Here is a 22,136-nt window from a genome sequence, read left to right on the forward strand (position 1 = left end):
TGGCATGATACTGTGCTAAATTGTATGGAATAATCCATCCATTTTCTATACCCGTTTAATCCAGTTCAGGGTCGCAGGAGGGCTGGAGCCTATCCCGGCTGCCTTTGGGTAAGAGGCAGGGTACACTCTGTCTGGACAGGTCGCCAATCCATCACAGAGACAAAACAACCATGTGCGCTCACACTCACTCCTAGGGTCAATGTACAACCACTAATAACCCTGCCATTCATTTGTTCTCTCAGACTTCCTGTGAATTTTACTGTTGTTTCTAATCACATGATAATAATACAGATTTGTCTGCTGTTTTTTTTTTTGCTTCATCAGTCTGACGCAGGTCTCATATTCTCTGTACTGCCCTCAAAGCATCATCTGCTACCTTCAGCCCTATTTATAAAATGACCGTGCTACCGTAATTAGCTAGCTAAAAAAAGGTGTTCCTCACCAATCTGACCTTGTAGATGTAGCAGCAGAACTCTTATCTTGAAAGATAAGAGCTTGAATAAGGGCAACTTGGACTTCTTGGATCTTGAAGATGTTTCACCTCTCACCCGAAAGGCTTCTTCAGTTCAATGAACTGAACGTCTTCAAGATCAAAGACGAAGTCCAGTTGCCCTTATTCAAGCTCTTATTATTACCATGACCTGGACGACTGAGAATGTTCATCAACTCATATCTTTTCTGTCTTCCTTCCTCCACTCAGTGTTGCACAGCAATTCCTTTACGTCAACGTAACTCGCCGGATTGGATGCCTAGTTGTCGCCGTGTTGCTACTACAGTGGGTGTGTGGGGCGTGTAGAATGGCTCCGGGGGAAAGTAAATAACTTGTGATTTTAACCAACCGAAGTTTCTCCCTCTAAAAATGTGAGTTTTGGAGGGAAATTAATGTGTAGGCCTATAAATCGTTAGCAATGGAACATTATTTCATATTGTACCATGGATCCGGATCTGCGAGCGAGGACAGCTGCTGTGCTGCTGCGACACAGGAGATCACATGATCTACTGTCATTGGATAACGCACTCCGTCTGCCGTGGCAAATTTGCATAAAGTCCGTCCGAGCCCAACTTTTTGACGTGCCGCAGATCCGCCGCTCGCCGTGCCGGAATCCCAGCATGCTTTGCGAGCACGGCGACAACGATCGGCCGGATTTCATTGAAAATGAATTGAATGCGTTGGATACGGCTTGACGTGCCGGAATAGTGGACGCCTACCGTAAGTAGTGCACAAATACACACTCACCACTCCACTGAAATTATCACAATAGCAGTGTTCGAACTACGGGGGACTCGGGGGATCCGAGACCCCCTGAAACTGACACGAGACTCCCCCGAAAACATGATTTGGGAAATGTTGAGGGGTCTCTAAAATATTGGCAAAATGTGATTTCCCCTAATGAGTTATGATTGCAGACGCGATGCTTGTGGAGCCTGTGTGCGTAATTGGCATAAAGCTGTGCTGTCCGCCGCGTATGATTCTGCATAGCTCCTCACGTGTTTTCGAGATCCGCGCTCTGAGTCAAGCGCAAGCAAGCAACCAAAATGGACATGGTAGCAACTTTTTATTAAGAATGTGCCTGCCCACACATTGCCTGTACTGTTTTAGCAGTGAAAAAAAAAACGCAATTAAAGGACTTGCAAGCATCTTCATCTCCTTCCCTGGGCATAGAAGACTCTACGACATCAAGGAGGAGTTCTATAGGATTGCAGGTAAGAATTTTTTTTTTTTTTAAATTACTGTTACAATTACAATTTTAACATTCAGAGTAAGATACTCATTGCATCGTATTACAGGTTTCCCCAATGTCATTGGTGCAGTGGACTGCACACACATCAAAATAAAATCCCCCTCAGGTGGCCATGAGGGGGATTTTGTGAAGAGGAAAAACTTCCACAGCATCAATGTACAGGTGAACATGACTTTTGATAAAGTTAATTAATGAACACTGTACATTGCCTGTGATGTGCATTAATTGGTTTAACATCTTATCATTTCAGATGGTCTGCAATGCTGACTATTTGATCAATAATGTTGTGGCAAAGTGGCCCGGCTCGGTCCACGACTCCCGAGTGTTTCGGAACTCAGAGATCTATCGGCGCCCATCACAAGGTGAGCCACAGAACCTCTATTGATAACCACTTTTAACATCATGGCTGTGTTAAGACTGTCACTACTTATGAGGTTGTGATGGTAACATTTTGTATTCACAGGTGAATTCCTGGGTGTATTGCTGGGTGACAGAGGGTATGCCTGCCAGCCTTTTCTGCTCACTCCATTTGCAGACCCTCTGGAGGCACAACTGGCATACAACCATGCCCATGCCAGAACAAGGGCCCGGATCGAAATGACATTTGGCCTACTGAAGGCACGCTTTCTGTGTCTGACCCACCTGAGGGTCAGCCCAGACAGGGCATGTGATATCATTGTGGCCTGTGCTGTCCTCCACAATGTGGCCTGCCTGAGAAAGGAGAGGGCCCCCAGAGTGCCAGCTCTCATAGACTGGGACATTCCTGCCATCTTCCCGGATGACGACTGTGGTCAGCTGGTCAGAGACCAATATGTGTTAAATTATTTTAATTAATATGCATGTTGCTTTAAGTTGGGCCTGCAATGGCAGAGGAATTTTTGTTAGGTTTTTGTGCTGTATAGGCAAGGCAATTTTATTTGTATAGCCCATTTTTACAAACAGTTTGTCTCAAACTGCATGCTTTGATTCTGTGCTTTTTGTCTTGTAGAGCACTGTGTGACTTCAGTTTTGAAAGGAGCTGATGGTTTACTTGCTTTGATTCATCCTTGTTCAATAAAGGAACATCATGGTACTCTCTAATGTGTATTTATATTTATATGGTGATGTACTTTATGTGTAGTCTGTGGGAAACTAAATTATCTAGTGGTTCATCTAAAATCATCAGTTATCTAAAATGATTTCAATTAATGATCACAAATGTTTCAATAATGATAGTGGGTATGGTTAAATGTTTTAACAATATGTTCTAGGCAGTGGAATAAATATTGGTTTCCAATTGTGGCGACCGCTGACTGAGATAAGAATGAGATTAAATAGATCCTGGAACTTAGCCTGGTCTGGAGCAGGCTAGCTTCACAGAATAAATCTCCATGGTAACTTACGTCTGAACATATCCCACTTTTGTGCAACCGGATCACGGATAAATTGATCCAGGATAGCCAACATATCCCCGCTTAATCCCTTATCCTACTTTTGTGCAACGGGCCCCTGGTTTTTCTGTGTTTTGTTTATTTTTTTTTCCTTTCTGTTTATTTTTATATTTAGCATCATGAGTATGAAGCACTACTGCATTCAAATGCATGTACATAGATGTACATTAATGTTTCAGATGGAAAATTAAAAAAAAATGTATAACTCGTAGAAGACTTGATATTAGTGGTTGACAACCAATTTATCATCATTGTTATTAGTAGTAGTATTAATAATAATAACGCTTTATAATGAAAAGGCCATAAGCCCTTTTGTTCTTTTTTTTTTAAACAGTGTCACCACAAATCATTCTTGTCACTCAGTTGGGTATAATCTCTGCATGGTGTCTGTGTATCATCGAGTACTTTCACCATCTTTTATCCGCTTTGATCATGGATGTGGTTTAATGGAAAATAACAAAACAACAGGAGTTGAAAAATAATGAGAGAATCGGAAGGAAGAAAGAATAAAAGTGTAAGGCATGGGAGGAAAATTAAGTTTCTTTAAATGTATGTGAGTTTTCTTCAAAACTCAGTGAAAGATTCTCACTCCCATCTCTCTCCTGCTCCTTCTTTCCTCTACCACTAGCAGACTGATTAAATGAGCGTTGGGCTATGTGGGTCATATCTCTGCTGGAGTGCTCTGATCGGTTAGTGCTGCCTGGCTGTGTTATCTTCCGGCTCTCGGTTTCCCTCTTTCAAGGGAAGGCATTCAGTTATGTCTTACACGGTGACATGTCTCTAAGCTCAAAGACCAAAGTTCAGAAGACTGCGATGATGTGCTGGGGCATAAATTGGGGGAATCTGCTTGTTTATTGTATTTGTTTAGAATAAATTAATAATTTTGGTAAGCTTGGGGAATCTAAATGTGGAAACTGTAATGCACGGGCACTAGAAAGCTGATCGGAATAAGAAGTGCACAGTCAAATCGTTGCTGGAAAAGCACAAGTTCAGAAATGCTCTTTCAGATGTTCAGACTAAGCTGAGATTCAGCAACGTGAAAATTCGACATGTGCAAGTCAGGAAGAAGTTGTGATTAAAGACTGTTGAGGATATTCATCCGTATCCATCTGATGCATTTGGATCTAGTATTTGGTCAATAGTTCACGGTACAAAGACTTCTTGATTTAATGACACCTCGGAGTGTTCAGAAGAGGAAGTGAGTGAATTGTGTCTATTCAGGAGCTTCAGGTGTTTAATTACAGGTGGTCAGTGTGTTCTGTTCTCCCATAAAATCCACGAATACTTTGTGATGTATGTCACTTAATAATGCAGCAGAATCCAGTGTTTGCTGTGAATGTGAGTAAATGGCATGGAACCAAGCAGCCACCATTTTGAAAGCAGAATTGCAATTGGGTGTCTGTTAATGAAGACGACTGACATTTAAAGCGGAGTCTGAAGCTGATTACATGTTGAAAATCAGCCCATCCCCATACAGTGTGACATTTCAATATTTCCAACCCATTTCCCTCTTCTGCACTGTTAAGCACCACAAAGCACAGGAGGCATATTTCCAAGTTATTCCAGAATCTGCCGTGGCTCTCATGGAAGGGATTCCATGACCTCACATTCTAAAACTGCTGGAACATCACTGGATTTTTCTAATGTAAATGACACAATTTAAATGGTATCAACCAGAGATTACATGTACGACCATGCTACCATTCCTTAGCTTACTGGAAGTGTGCTGTGAAAGAATGATAATTAAGCTGCACCATATTGGATTCTGAATAACTGGCCATGCCCTGACACATTAGAAATTCATCAAAATGCACAGGAGACCCCCCACTGACCTTTGCTCGTATGTATGTTTGTATGTATGTATGTATGCATAGTGATCTCAAAGCCAACTCATCTGTGTCCAATGTCCAACCAATGTGGGGACAACACTCTTGATCACCATCTCTATACCTCAATTTTTTTATTTTTTTTTGTGAAGACTTAACAGGTACACATGGGGCACCCTGAATAATTCACTGTAATTGGCAAAAAGGGGGAAAATGACAGTCCTTTGCTGAGGAGTGACAGAGGTTGGGATGAATGGGGAAAGCAGTCGCCATCCATCCACTTGCTTTTTTTGAGGTCACATACACCCCCACGCATGTTTAATTGGCTTTGGGATGGCATGGATTCTGCTGCCTCTGCTGTGACTCACTATGCCTTTTCATGGAGGCTCAGCCACGGAGGTACTATTTTAGGAACACATAAGGAGCCCAGAAAACACTGACATTTAGACTATCTCTGGTATGGCTGGGAAAGGGATAGGGCTAGTCACCAGTGTATATGACAGATAGACATTGGGTTACTGCCAGTTTGCTTTTGTGGAGTGCTTGTACAGTAGGCCAGACCCATGTCAAATTGCTTTCTTACAGGGATCCATTTACCACTTTTGACATGATCTCATTTCACTTACAAAAGAGCTGATTCAATTTTCCCAAATGCACAAGTCCCTCATAATTCTAGCTTGACGATAGAAAAAAAGTTGACATGAGGAAATACTTTCAATTAGTAATTTATCTCCTCCACACAGGAGGTTTGGAAGTGCAAATGACAAAGATGTACTATGAATCCTCATTACATTCATGAACATTTTCCTGTTGCAAGGCGCTCGAGTGAATTTTAAACTTAGACGGTGATGTTCTTGTAATGCCGGTATCCCATACAAAAGAACTAATTTAGAAGTCTAACTATATCCCTGTGGTCAAAGATGGAACAAAACAGTCCAAAAAACTGTTCACACTGATGCCATGCAGGATCCCCAAGTCACTTGCATCTGGGTGAGGGAATAACTGAAGGTGGAGCAGCAGTGCTGTTGGTGTCAGCTTTAAGACACAGCTGTATGATGAAAATTTTGTAATGCACCTTGATGATTAATTGATTTAAAAGCAAACATTTTAAAGTAATGTCTTCTAGTTTAAATTATATGTAAATGGTGTCACATCGGGGACTAACAAAATTTTGATTAATCGGCCATGTTATATTCTCAGCCATGTCTACTTGTTACAAACAATGCACAAGAAGTTCTTGGTCAGCTACATCCAGGTGAGCAGGCTCACACTAAAGACATGCCTCATCTTAAAGAAAAATAAATACATTTCAAACTGAATCCTTGCTAACTTAATTACCTAATCCTATGTGACATTAAGTGTGGTCAAAAGTTCATTCATAATAACTAATAAAATGTTCGAGTGGACAGAAAAGCAGCTCTGGTTTTATCTTCCCAGGATAACGAGGCAGGCTGTCCACAAAAATACTTATTAAAAGGTTATTTGTCTGCAAAAGAAAAGCGGAAAAGAACTTGTTTTTCCATCTCTCCATTCTCTAGTGTACAACCAGTAGTCAGAGTGCCTGGATAGAAAACTCAAACTAAACTATGCCTTAGAAATGGGAAATGCACACCGAAAGAGGTGAAAAGCAAATGGACAGAAATAGGAGTCAAAGTTGGTGACTGAGCTGTAAGAAATCAGCTGAAAGAAATGGGATTTACATATAGAAAAGCTAGGCTGCACGGTGGAGTGGCTTTTCTCTGGGTACTCCGGCTTTCTTCCACATTCGAATAACCTGCATGCTAACCGATGATTGTAAATTGACCCTAGCAGTGAGTGTGAATATACATGGTTTGTCTCTCTGACCCCCTTGCAATCCTGGACAGAAAAGTGCAGTTATAAAAAAAAATGAATGAATGAATAAAAGGTCGAACTTTAGGTACACCTAATGGGTTGCAGTGTGCTGAAGAAAAGCAGTAATGGACTGTAAGAGGTCCTTTGAAACATGGGAAGATGACTGCCTCAAGAAAACAACCACATTTCCACAAGCGTTGGCCATGTGGTGACACAGGGCCGCTAAACACACTGAAAACTTTGGTGATACTGAGGTCATTTTTCTGGATGATAATGCATCTTGCCACAAAGCAAAAAGCAGTCAAATTTCAGCAAGACATACCAACTCAGCGACTTGGCCAGAAAACAGTCCAACTTTCAAGCTGATTGAAATGTATTGTGGCAATAGTACAGTGAAATAAAAAAGGGTCCATGACCAAGTCCTTCATGTTAAAGTTGGAACCTGACTGATGAAGAATATTGTTTTTTCATTAGCTATGTCAACGCTTCAATGAATTCAAGCTGTCATAAAAGCCAGAGGAGGTGCAATGAAATGGTAATAATCATTGCACAATTTTTCCCTTTACCTGATGTGAAAAATGCCTTAATTTAAAATGGTTTTACGGTATATCATTTTTGAGGTATGTTTTACAAAGCCAGAATTTTAGTGGTTAAATAAAACGTGACATATCTGTAATTGTCATATTATTATTATTGTTAATAATTAAGCAGCTAATTCAACATCCTCCAAGGGTGCTGATTTAATATGCTGTATTTTGACAAGGGTTGTAGAACTCCGACATACACAGAGGTATTAGTATCTTTTCTGAGCAATTAGATTAACAATTTCAACATTAACCCCAACTGTGTCGGTGTTACATCCACACAGCATGATTAAGCACACACTCGCATAAACACACAGACACAGCCATTGTCCGATATATTCTTACTTTGATGAGTTCATTGCTCGACAGCTGAGTGTGTGTGTGTTGAATAGAGATCTAGGGCACCTAAAATTCTCTCTGTAGAGGATTTTTACAAAGCTCAACAAGAAATCTAAACACAAAAAATAGTCTTTTCTTTTTGTTTTCAGGTAAAGAAGTAAGGAGCCTAAACATGCAGCCAAGATTCTCTTACCACCCAGGTCCTTCGTGATGTACTACAAAAGAAGCAGCATGATCCTGTGATTTGTTAATGTACTTTTGAATATAAGTGCAATGTGGGGCATATCTGTATTAGAGCAACCATAAGGGGTCTGTATCAAAAGATGAAAAAGAGACATAAACGAAGGCAGCCAAAAAATGAGATGATACCAAGCTACTTGGCAACAGAGCAATGAAAGAAGGAAGGTGTAAATGACACGCAGAGACAGAAAGCATGCGACAAACAGGAGGAGGGAAGATCAGCCTCTGTGCTTTCTCTCCACGCAACACCGCAGCCCAGACTGGTGTATCCCAGGGGCCCCGTCTCCCTTTTTCTTCTGATTAGTAATGAGGCACAGCTGCCTTATAGTGGACCCAGCAGGCGGGGCCTTGATTGTGGCTGCTTACTTAGGCTGTGGCAAGAAGTACCGGATTGAAATGTTGGTGGAAGAATGTGAGATTTTTTTATATATTTTTTTTTTTTAAATGGAGATTTCAATCATGGTTCTTATGATTCAGAGCAGAACTCGCCACTGTGCTAAGTACAATTCACAAGTCTCTCTGGCTTCTGTGTATTATGTTTTCATTGACTCTGAACACAGTGGTCTTGTTTTGTTCGCGAGTGCTATAAATGTGGCTGTGCTTCCTGGGTAATGTTTTGGTGAAGAGAGGAAGTGAATGGAGCTGAAAGTACAATTGTATTTTTCATTTGCTTACGTTTTATCCAAGAACTTAAAACAATAGATGGTGTTTTTGCTGACAGTGGCTCGTGTGCATGGTATGTTATTCTATTCTATTCTATTCTATTCTATTCCTGAGTGACAGGAGCCTTGTCATCACATCCTAATAATTCCTCCACGTCCTCTGATTGGGAGTTTTAAAATCCTTTGGTGAGAATCGTCTGGGGGGGGACTGTTTGCAAAGCTGCCTGTCTCACTTTATTCCATCCTGCTGGCATGAGAAACTTATTGCTTACTCTGATGCAGTCTTTCAGTACAAGTCAACATAGCTGAGATCACAAGAGGAGAATGGATACACAATGAACACGTTCTTCGGTGAGGTTGAAGCAAGAGGCGGATGAATGTGGTCGTTTTTGTTTATTTGTTTTTCTGCTTGGCCCCTCCTCCCCCACAGCGGTCCGCTTGACTGTCTGGGGGTGGCAGTCTACCTCGGTATATTTGGAGTCTCACGGCTGTTGTTGTTTGGTGATGAATCATGAATCCCCTTGTCATTCCCTTAAGGAGATGCTGGGTGCCAGTTACTATGGCTACAGGATATCTCGGCTTAGAGAAACACCTTGTGAGAAAATTTTGACCGTTAAGACTTATTTGTCACTAAAGCTTTCCTTGCTGGCCTTTGTCCTCTTGTGGATAAACCTTTTTATCAAGTTGAGGGTTCAAGTGCAAACCTGAGAGGCTCATATTTTAATTTTTCTGTTTTATTTATTCAATAAGGCCGCACTCAAAGTTTTTATCGGCACAGTTTAAAAAGTACAAGCTAAAATCAGTCCCAAAGTCTGAGCATGGAACATCGGCTGAATTTCATATTGTTGCAGGTTTCAAGGGGTTCTTGTGAGCTATAGTTGGCTCACATCAATCAGTGAATGCATGAATAATGATCACCTACACGAAACTCCTAAAAACAGCATTTGCCTCAGTAGTTTGTGCACAGCGTAGCAGATATATGGGGGCTGATTATTTGGTGCAAACATTTACAGGCACAAGTTTTCCTCCCGCATGCGTTAGCCTGTCGTTATTTACATAGATTGTAGATATTTCGAGTCAGCCTGTGAGCTGAGTTAGTATGAGACTATTGATAATAACCAATAGGTATTTGTGTGAGAAGGAGTTCTGTAAATGTTGGCGTTTACATAAGAAATTGCGGAGGCATCATCAAACATTCAGTCTGATTAAATTTCTTCTAGCATGATTATCTGCTCTGATGAATAAGGCTGATTGAAAGACTCTTAATTAATTTCCACAGAGGCTATGGGCAAAAAAAACCCTTAACAACACACATTGCACATGCAGCAACACACACGTTGGAACTATACGTCCCTCGCTGCTCTAAAAAGCGTGTCTGATTATCCAGACCTGGCTTAAGTGCGCTGTGTGAAAATAGGGTGCATTTTGATTGGCTTCCTGAAGTGCCTCTGCAGGAGCTGTATGCCCTGAGCCTCGCACCCCCTCAGCGAACAGGACAATGCATTGTAAACTACCGGGTCACCACATTTGTCAGTGAACTGAAACGGCTCATCTAAATTTAAAATGTAATTTAAAAGCCATTCAAATGTATAAGGTGCAATGCACCCTGCAATATTAACAATTTACCAACACGCTCGCAGCATGAATGTCAGTCACCTGGGAGAATTAGCCTGTGTGTCTTGTGGGATGAGGAGGGGCTATTTTGTGTGCATCTCCATATCTATGTAGATATTGGGTGAACTGCAGCCTTATTTTCCACTTGTTCAACATCCTCCTGAAATTTGTGCGATTTCTTACAACCCCGACTCTATGTTTTAGTAGATATTCAACCCTTCCATGCAGGCAAAGGATTAAAACCTGCATGTTGGATGTAGCCTTCAAGGACTCTCTATTATGTGTCTGCGGCCTCTTTTGAAATCACTGATGCATGAAGTGCACACTTACATGACAGAGAGGGTGAATTGGGGGGGTATATGTGCGCTGTGTGGAGGAATGAAGGCCCTTGCACTGTTCAAACAAAGGTTTCCACAGCAACCACATGTAACATTTATCTCCTTATTAAAATTTAGGGCTTAAGAACCTTGATTGCCCCTCTTTTTCATCCAGATGTTGACTTACACGTACACTGACAGTATGCACTCTTAACCCTCAGAAAGGGTATCTCAGCTTTTGATCTACGATTACTCTGCTTGGTGCTGTTACTTGTCGAGGGACAATAAAGCATCTCTCGAATGACTGAAAAGAGACTCTCAAGCGAGGATGGTGATGGTCGTTTTCTTTTCATTTCTAAGAAAGCCAGAAGGCAAAAAAAGGCTCTCAATAGGGCAAGCACTTTGTATTTCAACACAAGGATCGACCTGATTGCATTGATGAGTTTTATATATATATTTTTTTTTTACATTACTTCAGTAGTAAACTTTGTGTTGAATTGAATTTAACAAATTGAATTGGATCAAAGCTTGTAATATATTCCAATGTGTGAATTTTGTTCAACTTGAGGTTTAGAAATGTGTTTGGACAGCAGATGGAACAAAGCTGATTGTTTGAAAATTGGGTAAAATAACAGAAAGCAATTCAATTGAAAAAAAAATTGAAAAACTGAAAATAGATTGTAAACTTCTAAGCATACAGATTGCTTGTGAGTCATAATAATCCCCAGAGTTGGAATTGTTTTGTTTTTTTTGGCTTGTGTCCCACAACCACCAGAATTCTCACATGGCTTTCAATTCAGTTCAGGAGCTTTTCAGTGGTTGGTCCCACAACTTGCCCACATCAGCAGATTGACCTTATATCTTTGACTTCATCATGCACACTATGTTTCACCAAAACAATTTATCTGACTTAAACTGTCTCTGTAATGCTGGGGCACCTGTTGCTGTTCCACAGATTGTGGAAATGTCTTAAACATTGTGCCCAACTTTATTTTATTTTCACGTTTACTCTCGAAGGCTTTCTTTTTACAACTAGTCAAGACACCAGCGCTAATAGGAACCATTGTTGGCCAAGAATTCTATTCAATACAGACAGCTTTGGTTTCTGTTTTTCAACATGGAAACATGACAAAGAAAAAGGCTGGTCGAACAAGAAATGGGACAATTTATACAGTTTGAACATAGCTCCTGCAGTGGTTATCAGAAATTACAGATTTGTTTCTGTCTTCTATGCTGATTGGTAGAAGAACATGAATGTTGCTTCTGTTATCTCTCCATGATTCTTCTGCACGGTTAAAACCCGAAGTTCATTTTGTCCAATTTTGTGGAGGAAGATCTGTCTCATAATAGCCTCTCTATAGATTTCTTCCAAATTGGTCATCCCAACACAGTGGCATTTGGCTTAAAATGTACCTGTCTTTACAAGCACCCCTTTTCAAGTCCCTGTGTAATTCCTAAACTTTGGAAGACTTTAATAAGCATTCAAACGGTCTACAGCATTCAAACCCATGATATCAATGATGCTGTTGATGTTCTGGGTTTCCGGCAACCTTTTACGTGCAAAAACTTTCTGTGTGCTGCGTCCAGTCGGACTTATATGAACTTTATACCGCAGACAAAAAAAGTGAGGGAAGAAATAGGTAAGTAGTCAAAGTAGAGAAAGCAATGAAAGCGCAGCAGGGTCTTCAGCGCAGCAGTGACTCCATCACTCCCTGTCAAACAGGGCATGTGACCAGTGTAAGCCCCATTGGTGGTGCTGCTTTTACCAAGCAGGGTATATTAGTGTGAATCTGCAATCTGAAGAAGTGCTGAAAAATGTTCCACATTGTTATCATGCGTGCTTCACAATAGCAATTTGAACTTAGTAACCGGTCGTCACCATGCTTTCCATTCCTTGTTTTCTGGAAAAGGGCTGTTACTCTCGAAAACAAAGGTATCATAAACAGACCCTGATTGTAATTTTTGGCCTGAAAGTAAGACTCCAAGAAAAATACGTAGGCTATGACCATGAAAATAACTTTGTCCCTATTTAGCAAACGACACCAGTACTTTTTCAGCTCCAACAGGGGATTTGTGTTTACGCAAAACAGCGTAACTCTGGACCCAGATAAAGGTCTATAGACCTATAAACTCTCCTGGGATTAGAATGGCATCTCCTTCATTTAAACTGAGAATGTAGAGTGAGTCATCTCTGTTTCCGGCTTTATAGACTTTAAACACAGTGGTTTGCAAACATGGCCAAAAGAATAATTAGATCTGCCCTAAAACACTTGGTTTACCGCTCTGCTTGACTCGGTATGAACGACATGGAGCCTTCACTAGTCTAGAGATCAGGGGATAGTTTTCTGCGATAATGATGCCGCCGTTGATATGATTGATCCAACTTTATTTTCTTTCATCAACAGACTAATTTGGTACCAAACTTGGAGATGTGTAACAGGGAAATTCCTCATTCCTCAGCTCATATTTCTGATGCTAACATCTTTCAGAGATATATTATTTTTATCAGTCAGCTTCATGTCTGACTGAGCATCCTTGTCACATTCTGTAAGAGTTACAGCGGCAATCCTGCAGGTTGGATGTTGTACTTTTTTTTTTTCACATTCAAAGGCATAAGTCTTAACTGCATACAATAACATTTGGCACATGATCAGCTTTTAAGAGGTTTGTGTACATTATATGTTAAATCAGTACTTGACAGGTACTGCTTTGTAATTCCCCTTTTCTCGGCAAGCGATTTGTGCTACATTAAGTCTGTATGAAACACATAAGAGGGAAGGAGACGATAAAACAAGTTGACATAAAAAATGTTTTTCTACATCCGAGTGAAAGCTTACAAGAAGTCAGCTGTAGTCCTTTGTCACATCACCTGTTTTTACAGATTTGAACCTCTCATAATGATACCAATGGTATCGTGTTCACAACCATAGCGCATTAGAGTCAAAATGACCTCTCTTGGCTAAATGACAAGTTATCGTGCGAAAAGTGCAAGAATTGTTATCCATCCCAAGTCTGTGGTGGCCTTCAAAGAATGAGAAAACTCAAATTTCAGGAAATCAGACAACTATGCCCTAATACACTGTGCCATACTGCAAGCTGCATTCAAAGATATCTCTGAAGAGAACGGTCTTGTCGGCATCCAAGTAAAATTACAGCAGATTTGGAAATTTAGGCGAAATTTCTTCCTTCCCAAAATGTGCTCATTGGTTGTATGTTCAGGCAGGTGCATAATTATAGAATGCTGTCATGGATCATATTTAAGGTTTGAACAACCCATACTTGAATTAGGTACACCTATATGTAGAACATCATCCATGCAGAAACATGCAGAAACATGCCATCACTGCCTTCTTTTAGCAATTTCTGTACAATTGAGTACATCTCTAAACAAAAGGACCTGCTACTAAAAAGAGCAACAAGCTTGTTGCTTGAATAAAGAATGATGGGAAACAGCAGTTTGCCTATTTTACAAGCTTAAACGTTCTCCTTGATCACGCTTGGTAAGCAGTGGGTGGAAATTTTCTTTCAGGGGATAAGCTCACCCAAATTCATTAGTAGAGGACTCTCTGCCAAGTCTAACTGTGTATCCATTTACAATGCATTTGACTTCAATATGTCTGACTAAAATGGAGCGTAGCTAAAGTGACAAGGTTCGAGGAGGGTATTTTCAAACGGGCAATATAATATTTAACCTGCTGTGTATTTGTGTGAGCAGCAGCAATTCACACTAACACAAACACAGCCAGAACCCAAAGCAAAACTTTAGCTCATAAATCTCACAGTTGCAGGAGTTCTAATTAAAGATGCATAAAGTTGTGCACGCCATGATATTCGGTTCCAACGCAGTTTCAAAAATTTGCCAAAATTGGCCTGAAGGAGTGCTTGGCTTCATCAGGTGAAAGTCTTTATCCGGAGGAGTTACATACAGCTGTCAACAAGGGCACCCTATAAAAAAAAACACTGAAATAAGAAACATTTCTATCGACACATGCATGCTCTGCCATCATTGCGGTATTAATGCAGTGAAGCTCAATGCCTTGTTTCCTCCACATACACACTGTTGGGAATTGTGGTCAAAAAATTCAACCTTCAAACCAGGAAATCTGAGGACGTTGCTTCCTGTGGTCTGTGAGTCATTCAGGTGCCTTTGAGTGAAATCCCAGCAGGCTGTCCTGTGCATATAGAGAGGAACCATGTCTTTTCTCTCCAGCAGGAGGGCCAGCTCAGTTGCTCTTTGAGGCTGGCAGACTGCTGCATCTCTTCTCTACTCCAACCCCTCCCCATGAGAGAGGACACCACAGCGCTGACCCCTAGTTGTTCTGATCAAGTTTTATGGTGAGAATATTTTGCTGTTGAGTTGATGTTCGTTATATTTAGGAGTATCGGGTAACCTTACTATTCAAATTACATTACCGAATGACTTCCATTAAAATGTTATTAGTTATGTTACTTGCTGAGAAAAATGAACTTGTTTGAGTACTTATGTTACCAAATTCGAATACTTTTTTTGCAATTGCCTCTGCACTTTAGTTATACTTTCAGAGAATATCTTTCTATGGCTTACTCTGTGGTGTTGTTGCCTCCCTTTACTTTAGTTTCCTTTCCCTTTTCCCCTGTGTTTCCTCTCCTGTCGGTCTCTGTTTTCTCCTTGGTGTGGCGGTCAGCTGGGTGGCAACTGCTCATTCACCTGGTCATTACATCCCAGCCTCTTAAATACTTCGGACTGCTCCTCACTCACTGCCAGTTTGTGGTACTCAGCAGGGCTAACCTTTAGTCTTGTGTTTAGCGAAGACTTTCTTTGTCCCATTTTTCATCTTTCTTCTTCTCTCCCCTGGTTGACTTGCTTGGATATTTTGTCCTTTGCTCTTCTCAGGATTGTGACCACTGAAGTCTGTTCTACTCACTGGCTTTTACCCACCTGAATGACTTACAGCTGGCCTCTCTGCCTCAGAATCTTGCACTAAGACTCTGAGCAACTTACCACTTCAGAAATCCCTTTTGGCAGAGAAATAACCACCATGCCAGGAAAATCCAGGAGAGGTTGTTCATGCCTACTCGGGTCAGTTGACTGTACTTTACTTGCTCTGAAATCCCAAGAATAAATTACCTGGTGAATTGGACACTGACCTGTCACCCTTCTACAGAGCCCCTGTCACCAGTGGCGATTTGGCCTCTCCAGCCTGAAAATACTTACCTCCGTCTTGTGAATAAACCTTTTGAAACTACTTACTTTGAGTCAGTCTCTGCTTAAGGGTTCGGTTTCTCTGAAACCATAACAGGTATATATATTTTGAGGCTTTTGCGGAAGCGTGTTGACGTTTTGAAAGGCGCAATATCCCTTGAATGGCACTTTATTAATGATTTTGTAAAACAAATAAAGCATTTGTGGCTATGGCCTAAAACATTAGAATTCTATCAATGCACTTACAAAAAGATGCCAACTCTTTTTTTAACACATAACCAGTTAATTAATTTCCCCCAGAGCAGCAGCTTTAGTTGAGTTGAAAGCTAGCCACAGTTGTTTTGGAGCCATAACGTCACTTTTGTGGAGCTTAGCTTAACATGCGGTGGCTTCTTTAAATCTGAAGCACGGTCTGATGTGTAAACTGCTGAATGCGTAGCTCTTCCATCTGTAGCACTGTCATTTTGTAATTTTTTATTTCAATAAAATGTTTTGGCAACCACAGATTTGGTTATTTTTTTGAAAAGCATTAGTTATATCCATGACTATATTTAGGAAGCATCTGCCACTTTGTTGTCTCTCCCCTTGACATACAACCATCTCAGCAATAGGAGTGGAAAAACAGAGCAACAGGTGAGCCTCTTGTTTGGACACTTCATTGAATTTGATAAGGTCAGTGACCAGTGGGCGGTCTGTGCAACATGAGTTAGATTGCTCAACTGGTGACAAGAGTTTTTATTTTTTTTTTATTTTATATGCTGCCCATTATTGTACTTAGTAAGAAAATCAGAATGGGGCAAAATTGGAATTGAAATTCTCTTACAAAAGTATTGAAAGTACTGCAACCAACATACACATCACAAAACTTCAAAGCCAATACCAATATTTCAATAAGCTACTAGTTGGCCTGACAAGAATGACATTTTTTGGAAAGAAGAAGAAAAAAAGAGGCAAGTCAAAATGCTGCTCCCACAGCAGAGAAGTTGCTCAACAAACGCTCCTAATTACAAACCACGGTGAGCAAAAAAAGGAAAACACAAGTTTCTTTTTTAGGTGGTCATAAAGCGACATCACTCTATTGCTTGGACTTTTGTCCCTATATACCTAGCCCCTCTGAACTACTTGATGGGGTTGCAGTCACCCTGGAAACCGTCACCCGCAAATTTTTATGATGTCAACCCCGGGCTGCTTCTCTGTGAAAAAAGCAGACATTTATACCTTCCAAGTCAGTTTGACAGGTGTCTGATAATAAGACAACATCATCAACTCGCTGTTCTGTGTAAAAACAGCCGCAGCTGGTGCCTGAGTGCTCTAAAGGCATCACTGTGTGGGAATAGAAACCTGTTGGTTTTCACAAGCATATTGGGACAGCTTGTTTTTTATCTTTACAAAAGGTCAAATTTTCTAATAAAAATTACCAGACTCTACTGGATCAATACAAGCCTCTGTTCTTGGAAGGGGAAACAAGTGCAGCTGTAAAGTTAACTTTCTAAAAGTCTAAATTGAGACAACATTTACTGTGGGAATCATGCTCAGCTGCTGTTCACATGGAACTCATGACAAATGATATTGTCTTATTTTATATCTCTTTTGAAAAAATATCAAGCCGATATACCGACCAGTCGAGAGGAGAAACATCAGACTACCTCCTCTCTTTCTTTTCCCATCTGCATCTGTTTCTTTTCCTGTGACCTACAGATTGCATGTTTTGCATGGTTACTGTATCTATGATGGCCATTTTTAAACTCTTTGCTTTACAGTGTGGCTGTTAAGAACAGCTAAAACCTTTGACTAATGTGGCTGGATGAACATTGGACAGACCAGCTTGTCTGGCCATCAGTCTTGTTTTTTTCAAATGTTACGAATGACATCTTAATTTTATTTTATTTGTTTTGTAGTCACCATTTTACTCCTTGTCATAGGTCTCTTCAGTTTACTTCTTCCCCCACAGTAAAATGTTTATTAATGGGGAGGCTTCCCTCTCCAAAGAGACCTGAAGCCCATTGAGCTATTACACTGCATATTATGCTATACAGATGAGTGTAATTGGACTTGCAGGTGTTGATAGGTAATTTTAATAAGCTGTGTTCACGATGAAACCATTGTTCCATCCATTAATGTGAGTCACCTTTCTGCTAGTGTCTTTAATGAGGTAGCGTGGGGAGACAATAGCCTGAAGGGAAGATCTCATTACGACAGCTTATACAACAATGCTGCTGTTGACTTTAATTTGGAGACCTATGGTTCCTCATAGAGGCCTTTGTCACAAAACAATCACTTAACTATGACATGGGTTCCTGTTCAGATTATAAAAAAAAAAAGAGGAGCTTAAGTATGGAGTCAGTTGAGCCTTAATTGTGCCATCACCGAAGGCCACAGCGGCAACTTTCACACTTACGGATGTATACTGTGGAAAATATAGAAATCTTATTATTTGCAAACATTTCTGCATCCCACACAAAGCCTGAGCTGGATGCACACAACACTAACACACACACACAAACACCCTACAGCCTCAAAAGCACATAGTATCAACCCAGAATCTGCAGAATGATTGATGGCTCTCAGATCTGCTGCGCTAAGCTTCAAATATTTATCACAGACTCTTGTGTTCTCTCATCTACTGCCACGCGTTCATCGACCCAGTGCCCCTGCTGTCACTCGTGTGTGTGGGTGTGTGTGTGTGTGTGTGTGTGTGTGTTGTGTGCGTGCGAATGTGTTTGTGTTGACTTTTGTCACGACGATCATGTTTTTAAGATAGTCTCAAGTTGCTGATTTGCCGTCGGTCACTTTATCTTTTCTTTTTCCTTGTTTATTTGTAAGTTGTTTTTTTGTTGGTTTTTAAGTAGTGTTTTTCCAAATTTTATTCAAATGTTAACCATCAATTACTTGTTTATTTGGGGGTGTAGGATTAACAGAAGGAATCAGAAGCACATTGTTCTCACAGGATTGGACAGGATTATTTTTGACGTTTAGTTTGTAGACTGCATTCAGTTGCCCGAGCACTCTTTGCAGATTTTCATTATACCTAAAGTTTTATTATATTCCAAAAATTCAAAGTCTATATATAGTTCTATCTATATATATCTTCCACACACCTGTACCTTCAGCTTATGGCTGCTCCCAATCATGCCCCATTACTCTGATATCGTACCCTATCGTTTCACTTATAAATCCATATAGAATGACAAGTGGCGTCATTCTTTACCTTAACCCATATATAACTATACTGTGTAACAAGTACTGTGCGATGGAACCCAAAACTAAACTGTGTGGAGATTAATGATAGTATACAAGGGAAATAACATATCTAATCATTTCTAATTTGATTGAGCACAGACTTATATTGTCATCATCAAAGGAGATTTTGTTTTGGAGGAGATAATATCTTAAAATCTGCATTTGGTTCAACTGTCAATCCTGCCACACATGATTTTAGGCTAAGTTCTAGGAAGGACAATGTTTTTTCCCCATGGGTCAATTTCTCTTACGGTTATACATATACAACTGTTGATGGTATTTTTTAAGGAAACTTGAAGCTGGAGCAAAAGGACCAAGCCTGTTGTTCCTAAACATAGGCAGACTGAGGCCTGACGGGCGCAACTGAAATTCACTAAATAGGGAATGGAAAAGACCGATTGAGCCTCTTTAAAGGTCCTACTTTGCAATAAGGGGGATGAATTTGTAAATTCGCCTGCAGTTTTGTTGCACATTTTGACCACACTCTGCAAGTGGTTTTTGCTTTAGAGGGTGAGAAACCAATACCAACTGATAGATAAATTCTACTTTATTAATTCCAAAGGATATTTTTCTTTAATTAATGATCTTTTCTTTCATCATCTTATTATCATCTGCGGCTATTATGAACGACCTCCAGTACCTTTCTGTTCCCTTGCGGCAGAGCTGAAGAAGCCTCTGATTGAATGCGCTCCATTATCTCATTACTGTTATGTAGTGTCACGCCCACGGGACTCTGCCCATGTTTTTAGTTTTATGTTTTAGGTTACGTTTTGGTTTTCAGTTCTTGTTTTTAGTCTTGTCATTGTTTTTCCCCTCACTCTGGTCATTAGTTAATTCACTGCACCTGTTAGTCATTGTCACCAGCTGCACTCACTCTCCAATCACTCCCAGCCCTCTATTTAGTTTCCAGTCTCCCCTGTCAGTTTGTCAGATCCTTACGTTCCTACCCATGTTATCCGTCTTCACCACTCATGCCTCACTATGTCATCTTTTGACGTTAAGTATTTTGAATCCGGCTCAGCCGCGCTTTTGTTTGAACTTTTTTCTTTTTTTTTGTGAAATAAATCAAGTTTGCTTTTTTGAAAGTCCGCATCCGTGTCCTACCTCACCACCCCACCCTGACATGTAGAGGGTGGGCAGTGTTGTCCATTATGTTAATCAACTTGCAAAGCCTTCTTCTTTGGGCTCCAGAGCAGTCCTTAGTACAGCCAGCCTTAACAGTTTATTCAGTTTCTTTGAGTCAATCCTTCTGATGCTGCTGCCCCATTAGATGGATGCAGATTGCACTCTCCACAACGGACTTATGGAAGATATGCAGCAACAATATTGAATATGAACAAAACATTAATAACACATTTTCATAAAAGAATTATCCACGTTGAAACTGCATAGTTTTCAAAAGAAATACATTCGCTGATGAGCATTTTTACATACAGCCAAAATTTGTGCTGCTGCATCACCGTAACAGCCTGATTGTCAATCTTTACGGGGAGACGACTGTAGGACTCTTCCTAAAATCAATCGGAATCTCTTTTTTTTTTTTTTTTTTTTGGATGCATTTACATTTGGAGGTGCTTCGAACACCAGTCAGTGAATCCTGATGATACCAGGCCGTCATCAGAGTCGTCATCACTGAGGAGAGACAAAATCACATGATTATCAGCAAACTTAAGAACACTGGGATTGGCAGTCATTAGCACTTGGAACATAAAAAAGAGTTGAAACCTTAAGGCAATCAAGTTTTTTTTGTTTGTTTGTTTTTTTTAAAAAGACCACTGAATTAAATGTGTTTTCATTTTCTTTTTCAATCAACACAATCTAGTCTTACTGTCACTTCAATGCTGTTGGAAAAACAAGCTCTACAGAAGTATTCGGGTGTTTTGAATAGCTATACATTACTACACGGCGATGTAAGTACCTGTTTAAGTGTAAAATTGGTAAAAGTATTTTGGAGCTGCTCTGAGAGCGTTCTGGTTCTCCCCACATGATACTTTTGTTTTGTTTTTGTTTTGACAAGTTGTGCCACACTGGAAACATGAAATGCATTACATCTTTGACTTCCTTTTTTATTTTTGGATGTCTCACATTTTGTGGAATAGGATGTAAGCAAATATCAGTTATGTGTATACATTTGTCTGGAGTGCATTATGATTGAATTCATGTTTGGAGTCCGATTTAAACTCCATGGAGAAAAAGTCTTGTGTGTCCTGTTACCAGCCTTTGCTTTCAGTCTGGCTTAAGCGGGGGGAAGTAAACACACCGCTGTTGCCTGTCTAATAATTTTTCTGTTGTTTACAAGTCAGTAACGGCTCAGTAAGATCAAACTTATGTATCAAGTCTGCTTGAGCCAGAGAGCTCAGACCACCCAGTGTGATCAGTATTTGCATGTCTTTGGAGTCAGTTTATATTGAATTTATGTCATATTAGATGTTATATAGATGATGGGGTTTGCTTAATCATGTGTTGTGATCACAGACTAATCGATGCCAAAAATATGACATCAAGCAAAAATTATAAATTTGCCTTGAAGTATGAGTTATTTGTATTTTGTTGCTCTGTTCAGTCCAATGCAGAAATGCCTGAAAGTGCAACAGTCTCCAAACAGACCAAGACCAAAACCACATAATCCCAAACTTGACTTCAAAAGTAAAGTTCAGAAACTACTGGGTGATTTGAGCTTTTCCATTTTTGAGCAGATGCCATTCTTAAGTCTTTGGTTTCAAGACGGAGGCCGGCGGGTTGGATGGTACAGCTAAGCACTGTGCCTTTAACCACAGGCCCTTGTGAGACACGAGATCCAAGACAACATACGTTCCACCAATAACACCACCACACTTAAAACACTTTTGTCAGTTCACGGTTAGGTGTAGGCAATAATATTTTGTGGTTTGGGTTACAATCACTGTAAGGGCTAAAAAAGACTCTTTCTACAACCTGACTGTACCATAATGCACACCATTATTACCTCTAACATGTTTAAGCAGTCGCATATTCTTTGGCCACATTTACCTGCATGAACAAATACCACACGTCCCGCATGTTTTGGGGAGGAGGAGAGTTTTTGTTATGGTGGCTTTTACAACCAATCAGGTGCACATTAACTGCACACAGATTGATGTGTGGTCCC

At 40.3% G+C, this 22,136-nt stretch overlaps 1 long non-coding RNA gene across 1 annotated transcript; it reads left to right on the top strand.

The window, feature by feature from the left end:
- The first annotated feature begins 812 nt into the window (after window positions 1-812).
- LOC142378361 (uncharacterized) lies at window positions 813-16,109 on the top strand. Its single transcript, XR_012769605.1, has 4 exons — window positions 813-1,210; window positions 7,904-14,922; window positions 15,461-15,646; window positions 15,732-16,109. It is a non-coding gene; the product is annotated as an uncharacterized LOC142378361 (long non-coding RNA).
- Window positions 16,110-22,136: the final 6,027 nt, after the last annotated feature.

Source organism: Odontesthes bonariensis, chromosome 4 (assembly GCF_027942865.1).
Source record: "Odontesthes bonariensis isolate fOdoBon6 chromosome 4, fOdoBon6.hap1, whole genome shotgun sequence".
Taxonomy (NCBI): Eukaryota; Metazoa; Chordata; class Actinopteri; order Atheriniformes; family Atherinopsidae; genus Odontesthes; species Odontesthes bonariensis.